The sequence below is a fragment of the Oryctolagus cuniculus genome, chromosome 14 (genome assembly GCF_964237555.1).
Source record: "Oryctolagus cuniculus chromosome 14, mOryCun1.1, whole genome shotgun sequence".
NCBI classification, from domain to species: domain Eukaryota; kingdom Metazoa; phylum Chordata; class Mammalia; order Lagomorpha; family Leporidae; genus Oryctolagus; species Oryctolagus cuniculus.
The window spans coordinates 48,370,588-48,395,303 of NC_091445.1; the positions used below are offsets into that span (position 1 = coordinate 48,370,588).

Sequence of the window (24,716 nt, forward strand, 5' to 3'; positions counted from 1 at the left end):
ATAAAGTCCTATATTTTTAAACAAAATGAATGCATCTGGAAACCATTATACATACTGAAATTTGTCTCAAAAAGACAAATATCATATATTTTCTCTGATATGTGTCAGTTAATACAGAATATCAAAAAAGTATGGACATTTTGGGATACAATTGTCATTTTTAGCCCTTGTTTATATTCCTGTGGAACTGTGGTCTTCCTACTTTTTACTGGTTGAATATTGTGCCTGGAAGTGAATTAAGCCTATGTATGTAGAGTGGATTAAAATTAGGGCTTTACAAAAACTGATGAAAAGAAGGGAGGGAAGGAGGCGTATTGGGACAGAGTAGGGGAGTGAGGGAAGTTATCTTCATGGAACTATACCAACGGAATGCATAAAATTTCTTCTTTTTATGTCAATAAAATTTTTTATCAAGGTAAAGAATTAATAAAAATCAGTTGCTATTTTCAATATTATCCATACTTAACATATAATCAATAATCAAGAAACAAAAAATGCAATTAATTTACTTAATAATACTGGTGAGCTAACTTAAAGTCATTTTAGAGCATCCAGATATTTTGATAGCTTATTTTTGAAAAAAAGACAATAAATATGTTTACATAACACAAAAGTTTAATCACATTTTGTATGTATCATATCCAATGTCAAACATTAATGTAAAAAGATAAGTACTAATATCGAATAACTTAATTAGAATCTAGACCATCCACATAATGTGGTTGCTATCAGGCCAGGCTATGGGTGCCATGTAAAAGGAATTAATAATATCACACTCACGCTAAGTGGTTTGCAGTCCACATAGGTAAAAATTTTAAAAAGCAATCAGGAAAAATAATAGTAATGGAACATGAGGACTATAAAAGTGATTATAAATCAAATAGGAGATATTAAGAATATTAAAAGTTAAAATTATTAGAATATAGAAGATCGTATCTATAAGATGCATTAAATACAAAAATACACAATTGGGAGTGGATTGGGGAGATATATTCAATATTATCTTAGATTTCTTTCTCTTTTTTGAAGACTTATTTTATTTATTTGAAAGAGTTAGAGAGAGAGGTAGAGACAGAGAGAGAGTCTTCCATCAGCTGGTTCACTACCCAGATGGCTGCAATGGCCTGAGATGCACTGATCCGAAGCCAGGAGCCAGGAGCTTCTTCTGGGTCTCCCATGTGGTTGCAGGGGCCCAAAGATTTGGGCCATCTTCCACTGCTTTCCCAGGCCATAACAGAGAGCTGGATAGGAAGTGGTGCAGCCAGGACTAGAATTGGCGCCCATATGGGATGTCGGTGCTTCAGGCCAGAGCTTTAACCTGCTGCACCACAGCACTGGCCCCTATCTTAGATTTATGGTCAAAGGAATCATGGTACAGCAAGTACAATAGAAAAATAAGGAAGATTAACTCAGTTGGCAATTAGCAATAAACATGGTTAAAAAGACACATATTTCTAAGCTCCTTCTGTGTGGTCAACACTGTGGACTGGGCTTGGAACAAAATTTTAATCATTTCTGTTAGTGTCATGCCTACTTTACAGATTGAAAATCAAATAATTTGCCTATGATGAAATGAATGTTAATGTTATCAAGCTTCAAAACAGTTTGTAATTGACTCTAAAGTACAAACTCCTAAAGCAACATCTCATTTTCCTCAGAAAAATAAAAAAACATATCACACATTTTCATCCTCATTATAAAGAGCATATTATACTCTTTGATAACAAAGGGGGCTGTCCTAAAGAGTTCACAAATTAATACCTTATTAAAATAATGTAAGAATTATTTTTAAAAATCTATGTGTGTTATATGTCAAACATGTTAAAGAAAAAGAGTGAGGAAACTCAATAAAAAGAATGTAATCCTTTTTGGAAATAAAGGACCAGATCAAAAGTTAAAGCCACAGCTAGTTACATGGAGTCATAAAATTACATGAGTGATAACCATGAAAGTTGATGAGCTGAACAAGGGAGTGGGAATATATAGAGAGAAGCAAATGGTCAGTAAAAGACCACCGGGAGACACCTACAGATTCAAGGTAGCAAGAACAAAAGGGTCTCAAGAATGAGACAGGAAGAAACAAATCAATGAATAAGCAAATACTCATAAATTACAGTACCTATTACAAATAAATAATCATAAATGACAATCATTTTTCCTAAAAATTATACATTATCATTAATGTACTATATATTTCTCTACTAAACTGGAATGTAGGATTTTGGAAACTATAATAAAAAATGTTAAATATTTAAGGAAATATATTTACCCTGATTGGATATTATACAATGTATACATGTACCAAGATATATAAATAGGGATGAGTTTTATATCTGCTTAAGATAAATATAAAATTAAAAACATTAAAAAGAAGTTATGGGCCAGCGCCGCAGCTCACTAGGCTAATCCTCCACCTGCGGCACCAGCACCCTGGGGTTCTAGTCCCGGTTGGGGTGCCAGATTCTGTCGTGGTTGCCCCTCTTCCAGGCCAGCTCTCTGCTGTGGCCCGGGAGTGCAGTGGAGGATGGCCCAAGTGCTTGGGCCCTGCACCCCATGGGAGACCAGGAGAAGCACCTGGCTCCTGCCTTCGGATCAGCGCGGTGCGTTGGCTGCAGCGGCCATTGCGGGGTGAACCAATGGAAAAGGAAGACCTTTCTCTCTGTCTCTCTCTTACTGTCCACTCTGCCTGTTAAAAAAAAAAAAGAAATTATGTAGGTAGAATTTTTAAGATTATAAGTATATCACCAAAAAGTTTACTGGTACTACCCTGGTCAAATAACATTTTAACATTTATGTAATCTGTTAACAAACAACATTCATTTTGATATGTAAAGTTTATCAATCAGGCAGGATGTTCTTTTGTTGCAAGATATATTTAAAGCTTATTATACTTTTGTATAACCTTTTTTCATTTAATATCAAAATTGAAAAGAGAATTGAATTTGTATAATATAATCAGATAAATTGGCATATAATACAGGACACCTTCTTGCTATCATGGAGCTTTTGAAACTAACATTGCGTTACCTTTTTTTTTTTTTTTTTGACAGGCAGAGTGGACAGTGAGAGAAGAGGAGAGACAGAGAGAAAGGTCTTCTTTTTCCGTTGGTTCACCTCTCAACGGCTGCTACAGCCGGCGCTGATCCGAAGCCAGGAGCCAGGTGCTTCTCCTGGTCTCCCATGTGGGTGCAGGGCCCAAGCACTTGGGCCATCCTCCACTGCCTTCCCAGGCCACAGCAGAGAGCTGGACTGGACGAGGAGCTACCGGGACAGAATCCAGTGCCCCGAGCGGGACTAGAACCCGGGTTGCCGGTACCGCAAGTGGAGGATTAGCCTATTGAGCTGCAGCGCCAGCCCACTGCATTACCTTTTAATAGGCTACATAATATTGTGGGTAAAATGATGCCAACTAACAGATCAAAGTGAATAAATACAGAAATGATAAGTTCACCAAGCTCATGGGAATACAGTTCATAGCAATATTTTCTATAAATTCTTAGCACATAAATTTTAATAGACTTATTTATACTTTAATATAATGTTTAAACATTTTTTTGCATTTTTACATTATAAAAACATTATTTTATCTGTAACAATCAAATTAGAGTTTCCAGTGAAGATTAACTGATTGGCATTATTGTAAGACAAATGATAGTTCATGAAATAAAGATATTTCCACAAAAGAGTTATGTTATTTTACAGAAATTTTACATAAAGGAGTTATGTTATTTTATAGAAAAGCAAATGTCTTTTCAAAGTTAATCCGAGAATGCCATAGTCCTTCTCTAACTGCTACATTTTGTTTCTTATTTTAATTAATTAATTAATTAATTTAGATTTATTTATCTGAAAGTCATAATTACAGAGAGACATGGAGTGAGAGATACAGAGAGATATTCTATCTGCTGTTTCTCTCCTCAGATGGCTGCAACAGCCAAGGATGGGCCAGGCTGAAGCCAGGACCTTCCGCTGAGTCTCCCGTATGGGTAGCACTTGGGCTATCTATCCTCTGCTACTTTCCCAGGCCACTCACAGGGATCTAGATCAGAAGTAGAGAAGCCAAGACATGAATTGGCATCACAGTGCCAGCCCTCCTCTTTCTTATTTTTAGATTTTATTCTAAAACAAATGCATTTTTAACATAATGACTTTAAAATTACCTGTAACAATAAAGGAAATTATATTTATTGATGGAATGTAAATATACCAGACAAAAACAAAATTTTGAATACCTAGAATGCGTAATACAACAAGTTTCTAAGATGTCATTCCCTAGTACATATCTTAAAAACATTTCCCCAAAATACTATAACTGCTAAAAAATGTTAGTCAAAAAATGGTTTATAGGGGCCTGCACTGTGGCGTAGTGGGTAAAGCCACCACCTGCAGTGCTGGGCACCATTTCGAATCCTTGCTGCTCCACTTTTGATCTAGATCTCCGGGAAAGCAGTAGAAGATGGCCCAAGTCCTTGGGCCCCTGGCACCTGCGTGGGAGACCTGGAGGAAGCTCCTGGCTACTGGCTTCAGATTGGCCTCCACCGTTGCAGCTACCTGGGGAATGAACCAGTGGATGGAAGATCACTCTTCTGCCTCTCTGTAACTCTGCCTTCAAATAAATAAATAAATCGTAAACAAAAATAAATAGTTTATAGTTTCTCATTTGTTTTAGAGCTGCTATGTAAGAAAAAACCTCACATGTGTTTGTACAGGTAAAACATATCCAAGGCCCACAGCAAAGGTTTTGTTGGAAGCGAAGTTTGAAGTATGTTACCACTATGTTACAGCATAGTAACCCTATTTGGCTTCCTCATCAGAGAAATTCTTACTTTTCTAAGAATTAGAAAAAAGGGGAAATTGTTCAAATATTTTTAAAAATGCAAACATTTGTGTTTTGAGGTCTACACTACCATTCTATGGCAGTTAGTGACTTCTTCCTACAAATTAAGGAGGGATGAAACAAAGAAATGGTGACATTATTCTTTTGTCCCTATAGTGGCATTATCTACAAATGGCATTTCAAACCTGATTCATGTTTTAAGGTGATGAACAAAACGAATGAGCTTATTTGTTTTTAGCACAGCTTTCTTGTTTCTTGTTTATATATATCCTTTAAAAGCTGCAAAATATAATTTGTTTCTGTTGCACCTGGAATAAACATTTACCACAGAGTAATTATAGTGCACTGGAAAACACTATTATAAAATTATTAAAGGAAATGAAAAAAAATACTAAATGTCAAATTTACTGCCTAAAAACTTTAGAAAGCCATTAAAATTCCAACCATAAAAATTATGCATCTAATGTCTAAGTATTACTTTTAGATCTTCAGAAAAATAAAGATGGGATATTATCAATAAAGTGAAAGTGATAAGTAACAGTCAAATCCATGTGATGAACATGCACACTGATTGCATTTTTAATTGTATTATAGTTGAAAGGTTAAAAATTTGAGTAAAGTTTTGGGAGGAACACAATTATAGATCACCACTTACCTGTCAGGATGGTTAAAGTTAACAAGATTGATAATAACAGAAGTAATCCTCATATAGTGATGATGAAGTATAAATTAGTATATTGACTTCACAAAAGTATTTGTATTTATTGAAGCTAGATTTGTGCATACCTCATGACACGGTAATTTCACTCCCAACTTACAACACAAAAATTCAAATGAACGAATATCCACAGTTTTATTATTTGTTTTAGTTAATAACTACAAACGACCTGAATACCCTCAAGTACGGACAGCTTATGGTATTTTCATATAACAGAATAACCTATAGCAATGAAATAAATTACTGATTAGCTCAACAACATGGATGAATTTTATAAAAGTAATGTTGAAAAGCCAAACACGATGAAATAATTCCATATTGTTTCATTTACATACAATACCACAGGCAAAAGCAATCACACTGTTGGAAATAAGTATAAAGAAGTTCTATCTGGGGAAGGCGAAAGATGGTGAAGGTGGACAAGACAGGTCTTTTAAAGCAAGTAATAGTCCATTTTATACAGGTGGTAGTTTCCTGGGTGTGCTCATCTTATGACCATTATTTAGCCATATGCTTATGATCTGTGCACCACTGTAGCTCCATTACCTAGGTGTGCTATATTTACATTAAATTTTTTAAATCTACTTTTAAAGAAGTCTTAATGGTTACAATTTTAGTCCATGCATATATCTGCCTTATATTTTGTATTAAAAGATTTTATTTATTTTACAGGCAGAACAAGAAATAGGGGAAAGGAGAGAGAGAAAGTGAGAGAGAGAGACATAATGAAAGAATCATCCATCCATTGGTTGAATCTCCAAATCCCCAGATGGTTGCTCGAACCACTGGGAGCTTGGGCCAGGCTGAAGAACAGAATGGTTTCTCATTGTTGGTCTCTCATGTCTCAACCAGTTGGGCCACTTTCCATGCCTTTCCAGGCACATTAATAGGGAGTTTGATAAGAAGTGTAGTAGTCAGGAGGTGAACTGGCAGTACACTATAGAATGCCAGCATTGCAAGTGGCAGCTGGATTCACGGCACTGTATCTTATTTTCTGGGATCTATTTTGGGCAGTGTGATGGGCAATATCTTAACTACTAGGAGCACATGTAAAGGGGCAGAAATATTGTGAATTAAGTTGGATTTACCTACTAATTAGAGAGAAAAAAAGAAGAAACACGTACAATTATAAACATTTTTGAAGAGCATGCAAAAATTGGATGGTAGGATAGAGAACTAAAAAAAACAGCTATCACTTTTATTAGGATAATAAGATGGTTAGAAAGAAAAATAGGAAATGAGTATTCTTCACACAAAAGTAGTAGTAGATTCAAATACCATGTGGAAAATTTAGCATATTTGGGCCTTTTCTGGGACCTCAGACTGTAATGTTTTCTATATGCAATCTCCTTGGCTTTCTGCACCGGAGGTCAGCAGTTATCAGCAATTTCATTTGTGTATTGTGTGGGGAGCAACTGGGAGCAACTCGGACTAGACTAAGTTACTGGAATTAAGACTTATTCTATGCATCTGCTTTCCCACAATATGGCGCTGAGAAGGGAAACAGCTTCTACACAGCTGCCTCCAGTTCAACCAATAAACTGTGGGACCTGCTCCTGATTGGAGGAGAGCAGCGTACTCGGCGTGTGGGTAGCAGAGTTGGGATTGGTGGAAGAGGACTATAAAGGAGGAGAGAGACAACATGCACCAGGAACATCTAAGGGGAACATCTAAGGGGAACACCTGTGCAGCCCCCGAGAGAGCTGGCCGGCGGTGTGCCGCTCCCCCGCGAAAGTGGGGAATGTGGCAGGGGGAACCGCCCTTCCACGGAGGTGGAAGGACCAGCAGCCAACCCGGGAAGGACCAGCAGCAAACCCGGGGAGGGCCGAGCAGACAGAAGAACAGCGCAGGGTCCTGTGTCGTTCCTCCACAAAGACGGGGAGCGACATAATGGTGCCGTGACTCGGATATGAAGCCTAGGCAGGGTTTAGTGTCGTTCCCCCACGAAGACGGGGAGCGACATATTGCATAGTGTAAAATGAATCAGAAAGTTAAGTAAAAAAAATCCATATTCAAAGTATACAATTGTATTACAATTTCTCTGAGATTTTTCAATATATTATGTCTCTGCCAGAATTAATAAAGTTTTATTAAATTCACCTTTTGTGGTCATTTTCAAAATATGCTTTTATATTTCATAAAACTGTATTTTCTTATTCAGGGATGTTTAATGAAATTCAATAAGTTGGAAAAGAAATGCACAGTTCTAGATAAAAAATAAATATCAATAAACACAAGCTGTAGTTTGTAGGGGAAACATACTATGATTAACATCTGAGTGAGTGTCTTTTCAATGAAGGGCAAACTCTAGGTTGAGCATTTAGATAAAGTAGAAAGATCAATAACAATTAAACACAATCTGATTTGAAGCAATTGTTACTTTAAATATTTTATGTCTCTTAGAAAATCAAATTTTTGCAAATAAAGTGATTGCTGTGGTTGGTAAATGAGGGCCATAAACACATTTTAGCTAGGAATGAACTATTCTTGTGGAGTTTATTGATTAGAACAATCTAGCCTTTTCATTGAGTTAATGTGTTTCTTTTTCATTTTAAATGTTTGGCATTTCATTTCCAGGATACTCACAGTGTCCTAGTTTACTTCGTTCTGAAAGCCACAATTTTACACTCTGAAGAGTCAGCACATCCACAATGTTAATACCAAATTTAAGTGTTAAAAATACCTTTTGCATACATAAGAAATTCTCCTTGGTACTCAACTGAAAATGCAGTGAGACGCTTCCTCAGATACAAGCTATTCCTAACTGTTAGACACTTCCAGAGACACAGTCACCCAAGAGCTGCCTTTGAAGTTGGTAAGAGTACCTCAACCAAAAGGTGATTCATGGCTCAGCAGTTTCAAACCAGTGCTATTAACACACTACTGATTATTGTCATCTCACACATTTTTTTTTTCCTTTGGTTCATGTGAGTACTAAGCTGCTCAAAGTAAATTTTCCCTTATAAAACATTTATAAAATCTATATTTAAAGCTGAGTAAATTACTTTAAATTTAATTTCACATCATCTACTCAAAAGATCCAGAAGAAAATCGTCTTTAGGTATCAAAGGCAACACAAAAATTTTGTAGATTTTTGGAAATATACATCATTACAGAAAAAAGAGAAAAACATACACTCTGCATCACCTCTACCACACACACACACACACACACACACACACAATCACACACACACACAATCTCGTTGTTTTAGAACTTGGGAGTACAGGATAGAGAAAGTTCAAATAATAGTCATGACCTTTTAAGTTGAAGAGTGACTGTAGGCCGGCACCGCGGCTCACTAGGCTAATCTTTCGCCTGCAGCGCCAGCACCCTGGGGTTCTAGTCCAGGTCGGGGTGCCAGATTCTGTCCAGGTTGTTCCTCTTCCAGTCCAGCTCTCTGCTGTGGCCCAGGAAGGCAGTGGAGGATGGCCCAAGTGCTTGCACCCACATGGGAGACCAGGAAGAAGCACCTGGCTCCTGGCTTCGGATCTGCGCAGCGCGCCAGCTGTAGTGGCCATTTGGGGAGTGAACCAATGGAAGGAAGACCTTTTTCTCTCTCTCTCTCTCTCACTGTCTAACTCTGCCTGTCAAAAAAAAGGGGGGGGGTTGACTTCAAAGTGTCACCTGCAACCTTCTGGGGAAGGATGAGGACAAGTTCTCTAACATTGCTGCCTTTCAGATGGAAAGAGGGCTACCCCATTCAGGCATACTCGTTAGCAGTTGAATAAGGTTGATTGACCTTGAAGACTGGAAGGGATGGAGAAGATTGGAAAAATTGGTAGAAATCAAGAATGATAAAGGTGATGCATAGGATTTTTAAAATATTATCAGAGCACAGGATTGAAAATAGGAAAAAAGAAGGAACAACACATAGAAATTCAGAGGGACAAAGTTGAAGAGACGCAATATGGTGGGACATAGAGAAACAGAGCTGAGAATTAGTTAAGAGACCAACAGAGAAAGAATCAGACTGACACACTGACTTGCAGATTCCAGTAATGCAATAAGTAAAGATATGCTTTCAATTAATATGGATGAAATTCCATGCTTGCTTGGGGATAAAGAAAATAAAGTTGCACAAAGTATACATATACATCTCTATCTATAGCCCACCTATTATTTCCACGTACATACATGGAATAAGTATTGGGAGAATTATTTGGATGGATAAATGAAGTATCTATTTGTGGATATTTTAGCTAAGTAGGGGCTGAATAAAGGGGGAGTAAGTTTAATAGCCATCTAACCTAACAAATTAATAGAATCAAAGTCATAACTCAGAAAATCAAAATATGAAGAAGAATATAAAATTGCAATTGCTTGGGTGTCAGGGATGAGCACATCACTGGGTATTGATCCTGCATTGGGGTGCCTGGCCAGAGCCTTTGGAAGCAGCACAGATGTTGATGTGACTTCCAAAGGCTCTGTACCAAGCTGAAGTTTTGCCACAAGGCCTTGGTTCTTTCACACATTTTTAATTACCTGGGATTCAATCATTTGAATGCAGCATACCAATTAAGAATATGAAAACTCAGCCAAATGAATCTTGATGTAAATGGAAGGGGAGAGGGAGTGGGAAAGGGGAGGGTTGCGGGTGGAAATTTATATTCATTAAATAAAAGTTTGAAAAACAAAAAAAAGAGTCATGATGCTGAACCAGAGGGAGGCTCCATCCATCATATGTACTCTATGATGTCTATTTTAGATATTCTAGGACACTTTTACTTATTTCCTGCTTCACTGAGTTTTAGGTAGCTGAGGTTGGTGGACACATGAACTGTGAATTAGTGAGGAATAACACATTCAACTTTGCATTATATAATTTTGTTAATATTTTATTTAGATTGATCCTATAGAGGATGATTATTCTAGTTTCTAAGTAACTGCATTATAATGAGGATCATTGCATATGGTAGTAAAAACGACTTGATCATTGACATAGTGCTTATGTGTTGCATGCATCTATGAACTTGCGTCCTGGAATTTGGGGGATTTTATGTTGATCAGAGGAAGCCTTTTACCACTGATGAACATTAATGTGCTAACATCTTGTTCTATAAACAATAAAATTCTATTTAGGATTTAAAAAAAAAAAAGAATATGAAAACTCAGATAAAAAGTTTCCCAGTGTCTCTCAGGTCATCAACAAACCAGATTAGGGAACGCTGGGCATTACTCCATCACGTCTCCACAATGTCCAGGGTTGGTGCCGGTGCATGTTAAGTCAGTAGCTCTTATTGTCACTAATAGAGTTGTTTGTTTAAAAGGGCTTTTGCAGTCAGGTATGATGAAACAATACCTATGAAACATTTTAGGGTAGACATAGGTGCAGGCACTTGGCTTAGCAGTTAAGGCACTGCTTGGGACCCCACATCCCACATCAGAATCTCTAGATCTGAGTCCTGGCTCCACTCTCAATTCTAGCTCATGTGTAATGCATACCCTAAGGAGGAGGTATACATATGAAATCTGGCATTTTCCTAATGCATTCTCATAAATGTTATGATTTATACATGAGAAAAAGCAATTCAAGCTGGGAAGATAAAGAATTTTTTGTTCCCTATTTTACAGTTTTGAGAAGTTTAAGCAACAACCCAGTCACTTTTTTAAGGAGTAGTGAAATCAGTAAAAGAATACAGATTTCATATTCTAAGCCCAACTTCATTGTTTATACCTGCTTATATCTTTAAAATACTCTCTAAACAACAGAGTATTTTATCATAGTTAATTTTACTTTATTTTCTAAATGTTTTGCTCAAAAGCTGAGTAAATATTTTCTGCATTGTCAAAGTAAGAGAAAGTTATATACTTATTTTGAAATATTTTTTACATTTTATTTTGTTGATTGTTTATATAGCTACATACATGAAGAATTTACTAAGGGGAGCTGTAAAAATAATTCAATATTTTTCATCCACATTAGGACACAGGAACCAGATGTCTAATAAATTCATAAAAATAGCAATACAATATATTACTGGAGACAAGAAATTATACATTAGATATGATAAATTGTTTTATTTCATTAAAGATAATTAAATATTATCTTCTCTTTGAGGTAACTAACATCCTTCCGAAAACTAATATCTTTTAGGTCTGATTCAACTTTTTTCCATAAATTTAACCTTGAATAATATAACAATATGAAGTCAATGGTATAATTATTACAGATTCAATGATACTCTGTATATTTCCTCTCATAAAATCCATATGACATGTGGCTTGTAAAAAAGGCATGAACATAATATATCTCAATATGCTAGAAGTACAGTTTTCTGTAGGTAATGTAAACCAACACCACAAACTTAATGGCTTCAAACAAAACAGTTATTATCTCATATTCCTACAGCTCAGAAGTGTTACAGGAATTAGCTTCAATTGAGGTAAAATCAAAGTCTTAGCAGGGCTGAGTTCTGTTCCTGAGTCTCTGTGGTAGGAACCATTTTCTTGCCTTTCCCAGTTTTGAGAGGTTGCCCAAAGCTCGTTAGGCTTGGCTTCTTCCTCCATATGCCAAAGCAGCAACTTAGATTGAGTTCTTCCTATGTTGATACCACTTGGATCTTAGCTCTGCATCCCTCACACACTTGTAAAGATGTTGGTGGTTACGTATGACCCACCTTGTTAATCCAGGATCATCTCCCTAATACAGACTCTTATTAGCAAACTTAGTTCCATCTACAACCTTAATCCATCTTTATCAGGCAACATAACTTAAGCAGATGATCCAGGGTTTAGGACATGGACATCTTCAGGGCTCATTATTCTTCTTACTATATAGCCCTTCCAATATGCTTCTGCACAACACTTCTAGATAACTTAAAAGTGATTCAGGAGTGGGCATTTGGGGCAGCTGTTAAAATACGGCTTGGGATATCCACATCCTATACTGGAGTGCCTGGTTCGAGCTCTAGCACTGCTTCTGGTCCAGCTTCCTGTTAATTAATATCCTAGGAAGCAGCAGGTGATGGCTCAAATAGTTGGGTTCTTGCAAATCATGTGTAAGACTCATATTGAGTTATGAGGAACGAACCAGTGAGTAGAAACACCCTCTCTCCTCAATCTCTCTCTCCCCTTGTGTGTGTGCGTGTGCGTGTGTATGTGTCTTCCTTTCAAATAAACTGAAAATAAAAAAAATAAAATTAAAGTATTGATAGTACTTGTCTCATAAGGCTGTGTTTCACTGAATTTATCTAAGATTATAAATATTCTGAATGAAATGTTGTGGATTAAGAGCTAATGAAGTAGAGTATTATCCTGTTAGTTTGAGGACACAGAGTATGAGTATAAAGTCATAAGATGGTGATTGCGTGTATGCATATTTGTGATTGTGTGCATATGTTTTGGAATAATTGTATGAAAGAACATTCTAACTGGTGCCAGTCTCGTTGAAATAATCTCATGATATAGCAATATTTTGTGGTTGTTTAAATAACAGTTTTACAACTTAATAGTAACTTCATTCCTGCAGCTGAAACTGCAGATTTATATCTCCGTTCTTAATGATTTCTCCTGCACTTCAAAGTTTGGGCATAAATCACACGCAGAATGGGCAAGTGAAAACACACAGTGTCTTAACTAAAATATTGGCTGGAGGAAACTTCATGTCTGATCTACTCATCTACTCTTATTTTACTATAATAATTGGAAAATAATTTTGGATTGACAGTAAGCAATATTTTCCAAGAGTTACTACTAAGGGTGATGTGGTTTGTTTTAAAAATCAGGCATATCTGGAAGCAAAACCTTTAATCTCAAACTTTAAGTTAAGCCAAGTGATGTATTACAGGACAAGTGGATAAAAACCATAGGGTATTAAAGTGATAATTTTGTAGCAACATTTATCTATATAATGTCCAAAAATGATTTAGTTGTTTCTAATGTCAAACTTACGTTGAATCTAAAATTATTTCCATAAATAGATGTTGGTCAAAGTTAAGCAACCAAAATAAATAAAGCCCTTAAAGATAAATATTTCTTTAAAATTAAGGAAACTAATTATTTTACTTCAATGAAAGTGTTATAATACATATGCTGAATATATATTTCTATGTGCTTGGAAGACTCATTTCAACAATATTAAATGTTTTCTAGACTGCTAAGACATTTCTTCAGCGGGATTTAATCCTCATTCACTGGTGTTGGCTTCTTCATCTTCCCAATCTGTGGAGGTTGGTTGCTCTCAGGGCCCTGATATTTTCCATCTTTTCCTCACATTTTGTCTATTCACTTTAAACATAATCTATGAGTGATGATTCTTGATTTCACACTTCCTGTATATAGCAGTCCCCTGAACTCCACATGTGTATTCAACTGATTCCATGAAATCATCCCTTGGAGATTTCAATCAAAAATTGTATAAAACTGAGGCAGACATTTGACAGAGTGGTCAAAAATGCCAATTAAAAGACTACCACTTGTGAAGGAGTGTGCAAGTTTGAGTCCCAGCTCCTCCATTTCCCATCCACATCCCTGCTAATGCATGTGGGAAAGAAGCAGAAATTGACTCAAGTGCTTGGGCCCCAGCCACCCATGGGGGAGACCTGGATGAAGCTCCTGGCTCATGGCTTCAGCCTGGCCCAGCTCAAGCTGTTGTGGCCATCTGAGAAGTGAAACAACGGATGGAAAATCTTTCTGTGTGTATGTAGTCTCTCTCTCTCTCTCTCTCTCTCTCTCTATATATATATATATATATATATTTAATTCATTTACTTATTTGAAAGCAAGACTTACACACAGAGAGAACAGAGAGAAGGAGAGGCACAGAGAGAAAGAGAGAGAGAGAAAGGGAAAGAGAGAGAAAGATAGGTCTTCCATCTGCTGGTTCACTCCCCAATTGGCCACAATAGGCAGAGCTGTGCTGATCAGAAGCCAGGAGCCAGAAGCTTCCTCTGGGTCTCCCACTTCGGTAGGGGCTCAAGGACTTCTACTGCTTTCTCAGGCCATAGCAGAGAGCTGGATCAGGAGTGGAGCAGCCAGGTTTCTAACCGGCGCCCATATGGGATGCTGGCACTGCAAGCGGTAGCTTTACCTGCTGTGTTACAGCGCCAGTCCCTGATAAATATATTTTTTTAAAAAAGCTGCCATCTGCAGTGCCAGCATCCCATATGGGTGCTGGTTTGAGTCCTGGCAGCTCCACTCCCAATCCAGCTCACTACTATAGCCTGGGAAAGCAGTAGAAGATGGCCCAAGTCCTTGGTACAGTGGACCCGTGTGGTAGACCTGAAAGAAGTCCCTGGCTCCTGGCTTCGGATCAGCTCAGCTCTGGCCATTGCAGTCATTTGGGGAGTGAACAAGCAGATAAAAGACCCTCTCTCCCTGGCTCTACCTCTCTCTGTAACTCTTTTAAATAAATAAAATAAATCTTTTAAAATAAAGTCTTTGGGAACTGGTGTACTTTTCAATACGAATAATCCAAGACTTTCTCATCTACTGCTAAGTTAAACTGAACTAATTATCCAATAAACTTGTTTTCCATAAAACCAGTATTTTTTACTTTTACTTAAGTTTATCCAAATGATGTTACATGATGCAGTTAAACTTATTATGCATGCTTTAAAAATGAATAAGCCGAGCAGGCATTGTGTAATACCAGGTAATGCCACTGCCTGCCATGCCAACATCCCATACAGGCACTGATTTGTGATCCAACTGCTCCATTTCTGATTCAGCTTCCTTCTAATGGCCTCTGAAAAGCAATGGAAGATGGCCCAAGTCCCTGGGCCCCTGCACCCACGTGGGAGACCTGGAAGAGGCTCCTGGCTTCTGGCCTTGGATTGGCGCAGCTCCAGCCATTGCGGCCAATTGGGAGGGAACCAGTGGATGGAAAACCTCTCTCTCTCTCTCCCCATCTGTCGCTCCCCCTCTTCGTGGAGGAACGACACAGGACCCTGCGCTGTTCTTTCGTCTGCTCGGCCCTCCCCGGGTTTGCTGCTGGTTCTTCCCGGGTTGGCTACTATCCCTTCCACCTCCGTGGAAGGGCAGTTCCCCCTGGCCGCATTCCCCACTTCCGCAGGGGAGCGGCACACCGCCGGCCGGTTCTCTCGGGGGCTGCACGGGTTCCCTTAGATGTTCCCCATAGATGTTCCTGGTGCATGCCGTCTCTCTCCTCCTTTATAGTCCTTCTCCACCAATCCTAACTCGGCTGCCCACACGCCGAGTACGCTGCTCTCCAATCAGGAGCAAGTCCTACAGTTTATTAGTTGAACTGGAGGCAGCTGTGCGGAAGCTGTTTACTTCTCTCCCAGCGCCATATTGTGGGAGAGCAGATGCATCGAATAAGTCTTAATTTCAGTAACAGTCTAGTCCGGTTTGCTCCCCACAGATCCCCCTTTCTTTTTATTTTTTAGCGTTGATACACGCCTGTCTTCGGTGTCCCGCGGTACACACTCTGCTCTACTTGCTAGAGTTGCCACAGGCTCTTACAAGTCCTATCCATCAGGCAAAACCGAATCCGGGTCCTCTCTTCGCCATGTTGTGAGGAGGTTTTTAGGCGCTGATGTGTGCCTGTGTTCGGTGCCCTGCAGCGCATGCTCTGCTCTGCCTGCAGGGGCTTACAAAACCTATCAGGCAAACTGAATCCAAGCCTTCTCATTGCCTTATTGTGGGGGAGACTTATTAGTGTTGGTTCGTGCCTATCTTCGGTGACCTGCAGCTCATACTCTGGTCGAGCTTTGCTGGCGCTTACAGCCTTAAATCAGGCAGACCGAATCCAAGCCTCCTAATTGTTGCATTGTGGGGAAGCTTTACTGATGTTAATTCGTGCCTGTCTTCGGTGACCTGCGGCTAGCCGCCCAGGTGCTCATCGCCTCACTAATCGGGCAGACCGAATCCAAGCCTTCTAATTGGCATGTTGAGGGGAGGCCTTATTTTTCTCAATTTCTCTATCTCCGGGCATTCCTACCTCTCCCATTTCACTTCTATCTTCCAGCATTCCCATTTCTCTTTTACTTCCCTTCCAAACTTCTGTTTCTCTTATCCCCGCAGCTTCCCGGCACCTCGCCCCACCGGCGGGTTCCCGGCTCTGCGCCGCTTCAGCCCGCGCGCCTCTCTCATCTGCGCAGCTTCCCGGCTTTGCGCGGCTCGGCTTTGCGCGCTCCGCGGTCTCCACGCTTAACCCTTTCGCGTCTGAACCACGGCCTACGCCAGCGTTCCCTATCTATTCACGCCCCGTGCTCTCTCTGCACGCGGCGGCTTCCGCGAGTAACACAGCGTAGCTTGCGTCTCCACCACTAGCATTCAATCCAAGTTCCCCGGGCTAGCCTGGCGAATTCAACCCAGCGTACGTCTCCGCCCCACGGTTTGGCTTCCCGTCCTTTGCTCCCCGGGCTAATCAGACGGATCCCAACCTGGCTTGCGTCTCAGCTTCTAGTTTCAACTTTTCGCCCCCTATTCCCGGGCTAACTTGAGAACCCCAAAGTGGCTTTCGTTTCCGCCTTGGCCTGCCCCCCGCGGCTTCAATTTCCCTAACATTTTTCTCTACCCGGTATGTTTCCCCAAGCTTTCCTCCAACGATATTCCTCCCTCATTTCTCCTGGCCTCTCCCCACAGTCCGCGTCCGAGTCTGTTTGTTCTAGCGTTCACTTTCGCTTTCGACCTTAGAGATTTCTCCCAGCTTCCCCCCGTAGTCCGTATCCGAGTCTATGCCTAGGCTTTCAATAGCTTCTTCCGGCTCCTTTTTCGTCCGGCTTTTCCCTAGGCTGTTTGCTAGTTTCTCTCTCCGATATTTTCCCTAGTTCTTCCCGTTTCTTCCCGTTTCTTCCCTCCTAAGTTTGCTATCCGTCCTAAGTTTCCTATCCGAGTCACGGCACCATTATGTCGCTCCCCCTCTTCGTGGAGGAACGACACAGGACCCTGCGCTGTTCTTTCGTCTGCTCGGCCCTCCCCGGGTTTGCTGCTGGTTCTTCCCGGGTTGGCTACTATCCCTTCCACCTCCGTGGAAGGGCAGTTCCCCCTGGCCGCATTCCCCACTTCTGCAGGGGAGCGGCACACCGCCGGCCGGTTCTCTCGGGGGCTGCACGGGTTCCCTTAGATGTTCCCCATAGATGTTCCTGGTGCATGCCGTCTCTCTCCTCCTTTATAGTCCTTCTCCGCCAATCCTAACTCGGCTGCCCACACGCCGAGTACGCTGCTCTCCAATCAGGAGCAAGTCCTACAGTTTATTAGTTGAACTGGAGGCAGCTGTGCGGAAGCTGTTTACTTCTCTCCCAGCGCCATATTGTGGGAGAGCAGATGCATCGAATAAGTCTTAATTTCAGTAACAGTCTAGTCCGGTTTGCTCCCCACACCCATCTCTCTTTTTTTCTCTCTCTCTGCCTCTCTTCTCTCTCTCTCTGTGCAACTCTGATTTTCAAATATTTTAAAATGTATATTATAAAATTATGCTTGAATTTAAACATATTTCAAAATAAAGTTAGTCAATGTTTATATTTCATGAACTTTTTGAAGGTATTTCATATTATATTCAACTTTCTTAAATTTAATTATATTTATATTACTCAAGCTATAAAATTAATATCAATTATTTGATGTGTTTCCTGCTTTAAAAATGTTTTGATTACTAATTATTTACACCCAGAAGTTATATATGAGATAACCTACACTTTTCTGTCTCTGGCAACAGATTACAAACTGTTTTTCAAAACAGTATGTTATGAGCAGTGGTTAAGATGTGCTCATCCTGTAGCAGAGTGTCTGGGTGGGATTCTTGACTCTGGCTCCTGATTCTAAGTTCTTACTGATGGGAATCTAAGGACACAGTGGGGATGGCTCAAATATTGGGTTTCTGCCACATGGGAGGCCTGATTGCATTCTTGGTTCCCAGATTCAGCTGCAATCCATCCTCGACGGTTATAAGCATTTTGAGATTAAATCATTGGGTATTAATTCTCTCTGTCTCTGTCTGTCTGTCTGCCTATCTCTCTTTACCACTACCTCTGAAGTGAATAAAGCAAAAAGGTCTGTATATTGACTCTCAATTCCACTTCCAAATCCACCATAATAAATACGAATAAGCATTCAATTATATCAGTACCATCATTAGTTTCACAAATTATGATGATTTGATAGGTTAAAATGGCATGTTGTCTCAATTATATTGCATTGACAACTGTGCTCCTGATTTATATATTTTTATTAAATACTTTTGAGATCACATAACTAAATAAAATTTAATCAAATAAAATTGTAAGCTATATCTAGTTGTGCATAGTTGCATGTAAGTCATGTATAATTACCCCAAATAAATTAATATAATAATAAATACCCTTTTGAGGATCCTTATAATCATCTAAATATTGAATGACATGGAAATGATACTTGAATTAATCCTTGGAAGGGTGGTCTTTTATTTTTAAAGATTTATTTATTTTACTTGAAAGAGTTACACACAGAGAGGAGAGGCAGAGAGAGAGAGAGAGAGAGAGGTCTTCCATCTGATGGTTCACTCCCCAGTTGGCCGCAATGGCTGGAGCTGTGCTGATCTGAAGCCAGGAGCCTCCTCTGGGTCTCCCACACGGGTGCAGGGGCCCAAGGACTTGGGCCGTCTTCTACTGCTTTCCCAGGCCATAGCAGAGAGCTGGACAGGAAATGGAGCAGCCGGGTTTCAAACCGGCGCCCATATGCGATGCCAGCGCTTCAGGCCAGGGTGTTTACCTGCTGCACAACAGTGCCAGCCCCAGGAAGAGTAGTCTTAAAACCTGAATACATTTTACCAGCCATTCATATACTATATTTCATGCACTTTGAATAAAATTTTGATTATGAACTTGCCCTGAAAATGAAGGATCTTACAAAAGTGAAATATTTGCTTTCATAGTACTTTCTATCTAACTAATTTTTGGGATATACCTCTATTCACTTTATTCTAAGATTATCAAGAAATAGCTTAAATTAAAATAGTCTGGCAATGCAGAGGTCTACATAACAGAATTTTCTTATATTCACAGAAGTAAATTCAGGTGTGTCAGAGTACATTAGAGTAAATGCTCCTTTTATACTTCTTCCTACAGTACTTCTCTGTCAATTCTTTTCCCTGAAAGTCAACACACTATCAGCAGTGATAAAGATATTAAATTATTTGTTCTGATGTTTTCTTTACTCTTCATTTTAAATTATAAGCGATTACTTAAGTTAATGACAGTATATCTGTACAATTATACACAATACTCAATATGGCAGAAGCAGCCACCAATCTGAAAATACTCTGTCCTACTGAAAATAAAAATCAGTATTAAATACCTGTTCTTAACATTGAAGTAGTATTAAATGTGAGGCCTCCGCATTAAAGCATATTGGAGTATTTTTCAAAACAACAAAATATATATACATGCATACACATGACCCCATGAAATTTAACTCATATGAAATACTAACATGCTATAAAATTAGTTATATATAATGTAATGAAATTGTGTTTTATTTGCTTAAAAATGGTGTGTATATGTGTTTATGTGAATGCCTACATTTGTATATCATTTTTACTTTAAATCTGTTTTAAATTTACAACTATGAGGAGACACCTATATTAATTTAAAAAAAATTTAAAAATATGTACCAAAGTGCTAATAATGGTTCCTGCTGGATAGGAATTATCAAACCACAATCTTTCATTGATGTGTCGGTACTTTTATAATCAATTATAATTTTAGATGATATAAGTAAAAATGGAAGAAAAAACTGAGGTTTGTCAATAATATTGAATCACATATTACAAATTGAAGTTGTTCCTTTTCATCTGTAAAAGAACATATTTGAAGAAAGAATACCAACTTTTCTTGTAGATGATATTTAACCACCTTAGAACAGCTGGAAGAGTTAGCATGCTAAATCAATTCTCATCAAACAAATCTTCAAAGTCATTGAATACATGATAATCTAACAACATGGGTATAAATCTTTACAAATTACAACCAATTATAGCACCTGGTATGTTTGTTTTCCACACCGATTATTATCCCTTTTTTTACATTTGAGGAAAGTGGTCTGCTGACAAATCATGTGTCACCTTATCCATGGCAATACTCATGATCTGCCATATCTTTGAGTCATTAATCTCAGTGTTTTTCCATTGTGCTACATACCATGATGAGTATAAAAACACTGTGATGTTTAAATCAAAATGTGTTCCTTTTACTTCTGGAAGTTTTAAACACTGTAAATTATTTCAATAATACAAAATTACTCGAGTGAACACCCACACATACAAAGACTCCAAAATTATAATGAAAGCAACTATAACAAGAATCAGTATGAAATATATAAATGAAAGCACTTATTTCTTATTTATATTAAAAGCTCATCTGAGAAATTGAAGTGAAATTTGTCTCCAGCCCAAATATCTATGTTGCCCTTCTCTCCTGTATTATATCTTCTTGTTCTCCAGAATATTAACACATAATATAGAAGACCTAAGTCTAGAAGAAAACAATATGATGTTCACAAGCTTTTCTACATTATTGTCAGACCATCACAAAAAGCATCCAAGTTAAAATCCATCCATTATCAAAGCAATAGAAGAGAACTGATCTGTAGAGCACTCAACATGAGCTACACATGGGTTGCTGCCTACTCAAGTATGTTTCTATACACACCAGTTGTTTTTGCTTAGAGCAGTAGTTCCCAATGGAGAAGGCATATAGTTTTACCTACTTCCAACAGGAATAGTTAGAAATGGATGGAGACATTTTGGTTGTTATACCTTCAGGGTACTTTTACTGGTCTTTACTTGGTAGAGAGTACAATCCTGCTCCGAAGTAGTCTAAAATGCACAAGGCAATTCCCTATGAGAATCATGGAGCCTAGAATTTCAATAATATCAAGGTAAGGGGGCCTAATCTAGAATATAGTTCCATTGACATGAATGATTCAATAATAATGAGGATATATAATAAAATTATAATTAAAATCATAATATATAATTATTATATATTTTATATAATGTATATTTATAATATATTATAAAATTATAATTATAATAAAATTATAATTAAAGAGTTTGGAGCCTTGTACTTATCTTTAAGAAGAGCAAAAAAAATTTTACACATAGTTTGAATTTAAAAGCTTAATCTCCTCATTGGTCACAAAACTACACTGTTATCAAACATATAGATTCAAGAATAATAAATTTATCCTGTCATTAGTTTCACCATGTTTTAGTCTATATATCTTGAAGCTTGCATGCAACTTGAGATTCTAAAGAATAGTTAAGATAAGTTGCAAATATGTGAGGTATACTTCTATCTGTTAATCATCAACAAACCAAATCCAGGACAGGTGAGGAACAGAAACCTGTAGACATGTGGTTTGTATTTATCAGACCACAAAAATCAACATAATGCTTACTAATGCTACTTATATGGGCCAAGGGAGGAAAAGTACTTTATAGTTAACTATATATAGCATCCTTATTCTAAAAAATTTATAAAGTTGGACTAAGTGACAAATTAATTCCCATGATTCCACTATATCCACTTGAAGTAGGGCATTTGGGGCAATAACATGTTCCAAATTTTACAGTGGGCACACTTTATTCAAGTACTGGTTGGTATTGCACATGCATAACTGCTGTAGCTAATTATATTCAACCTTCACTAGATACAGTTTCAGCTAGAGTTTCCTGTCACTTAGTTTCCTTCTAATCGTATACTCTCTATTACTACTGGATTATCTTCAGTAGAGCATTTCTATTGCATATAAAATAGCAAATCTTCATTTTCTACTTCCTATTGTTGTCAGATAGGAAAGCAGTCTTGACCACTGGTGTCATTTTGTTTGTTTCATTAAGTTAGCTATATCTATGAAGACTCATCAGAACTATGATTTATAAAATACTTATTCACAAAAGCTCCTCGATGTTTTAAGAGGTAAATAAACCGATTGACACACACTAGGTCAATTTATTATCAAGAAATGCAGAATAGACTACATAGCAGGAAGCTTGAAGGAGCCTGCAAACATGATTGGTTCTTGGTTAGATATGGAACTAATTTTCTACTAATTTCACATCCTGCCTTCCCCCTCCCACATCCAAAATGCATGTATGCAATCTTGCCTGGAACCCAAACCCTTGATTTAGAATTGAATATTTTTCTCTCCCAAGACAAGTACAGTAAAATAGAGAACAATTACTGCAAAAGGAAAGCCCCCTACCCTGAAAAATCTGTGGGTGATCCCAGAGTGGGAAATAAAGGTCTGAAAAACAGTCTGAGCCAGTAGTTAGTGTTTTTGGCTGCACGACAAAATCTTTCTCTGATCTGTCTCTCAGCTCAAAGCAGTGATGCCATCACCTGAGCAAACTGAAGATCATAATAATTTTAGCTAAGGTTTTTATTTTATTTTATTTCTGATTTCCAATAGAGAAAAGGCAAAGAAGCATTTATTTTTCACTAAACAGAAAGTTCATTAAATATAACAGGCATTGAAATCATTCCAGCTAATAAAATTCTATTTTTTCACCTGTTACAGATGAGAGGTTTGCCAGCTCCACATCTGCACGCAACACACACACACGCACATATGCACACACACGCACACATACACGCACACACACACACACTCACACACATACGGCAACATTTTACCTTGTTTTCAAGATATAGAAATCAAGACAAAATAATCGTTGTTTTAACACTCAAATCATGTCCAGGATATTAAGAAAGGGAAATAAATAAGAATTAACAACATAAGGGCAAATCCTCCATAAAGTGTTTTGCTGATCACAGGAGCCTAACTAATTTCTTTTCATGCATGATTTATAATCCCCTTTAAAAGAAGTAAAAGTTTCATTGTACGCCCTTAGAAAGCACTTACGGACCGATTCACGGGAAGAAAAAAGAAGAAGGAAAGAAAGAAAGAAAGGAAAAAGAAAACCAAACACCGAGGCTTGCCTTGCTGCAGTTCGGTGCTCGGATTCCATGTAAATTTAGAGGAAAGGCGATAATTAAAACACACCCTCGAAAATCCGATTTCAGTGTCCCTGCTTCTGTTCTGACGTGGTTCCCCTGACTTTCACTGGGAGAAATAAATGACAGCTGACATTGATGCCATCACTATCCAAATGTGCCTCGCTGAGTATCCTGCCAACTTCTTCAGGGGCAGGGCAGATCACAGTACAGCCACAGACCAACACCAACAGACTCCACGGTGTTACCAGACTCACATTCCGTAGGCTCTGAGACAGCATTCCTGCACGAGAAAATACAAATGTATAGGAGCTGAGGCTGCCGGCGTGAACGGCAACTTTCCCGTTAGCTCCTGAATCTCTAAAACGCATCGGCAGGAAGACCTCCCCGGTCTTGTTTTGATTCTCAACTGGGTAAAGCAGCCCCACTGCACAAAAATATTAATGTCACGACAGAGTAAAGTGTCATGTATGGAAACCTTACCTTGGCTGACTTGCCCTAACTGGTGGGAAGGAACTTAATGTATGAGAAGCAAGCAGGGGACTTCCCCAGAGCTCTGCACACGGCTGCTCGCGGTCCTCGGAGAGCCCAGACTGGGCTCCGCGCACCTCCAGCCCTGGGCTCCCAGGCTGGGTCTCTGCAGCTCCGGAGCGCGCCTCTGATTGGCTGGCGGCGCCTGTCTGCCTGATGCTCTGCTCGCCCTGTCTCTCCTCCTTCCTCCTCTCGCTCGCTTTCTCTCCTGCTTTTTATTTTTTTATTTTTTTAAATTTTCACTTCCTCCACTCCCCCCACCTCGCATCGTGCATACTTTGGGGGCTACACCAATTCTACAGTACCAGGGATGGACACCCTTTTAGCCCCTTCAGCAAGGTCATGCGGGAAGCGATGCAATTAATAATCATCATTAAGAAAGAAAGAAAGAAAAAGACTGAGCTCTTGAAAAATGACGGCCAGGACTCCGTGACAGTTTAGACCATCATTTCTCTGCGGGGGAGGGGAGCCTGGGGGGCTAGAAGGGCTCTGACTGTCAGATGGAGTGGGAGTAACATCAGGAGGGAATGAGCAGAAACAGGCAGGGCAAGCGCTGATGTGGCAAGCTGGCAATAAATTTTCATATTTCTGTGCAAAGTCGTCACAGCCTGCTAAACATTCAACTGCTGGCTCATTCATCAGTAATCCATAGTCCAGTGGTAGCCGTGAGATTTAGCTTGAGTGATGCCCTCTAACGCCTTACCCCAAAGTACTCAAGGCACGGAGAGTT

General features: G+C 38.9%; 1 protein-coding gene across 8 annotated transcripts in view; it reads right to left on the minus strand.

The window, feature by feature from the left end:
• Nucleotides 1-24,716, minus strand: part of CDH18 (cadherin 18) — a 966,744-nt gene that overhangs the window by 443,847 nt on the left and 498,181 nt on the right. For 4 of the 8 annotated variants that reach the window (XM_017344660.3, XM_002714078.5, XM_017344659.3 and 1 more), the window contains exon 1: nt 23,939-24,074. The exons of the other annotated variants lie outside the window; for them this stretch is intronic. The gene's annotated coding sequence lies outside the window, so the exon portion shown is untranslated. Of the gene's footprint in view, nt 1-23,938; nt 24,075-24,716 lie in introns of those variants that run through there. 8 annotated transcript variants of the gene reach the window in all.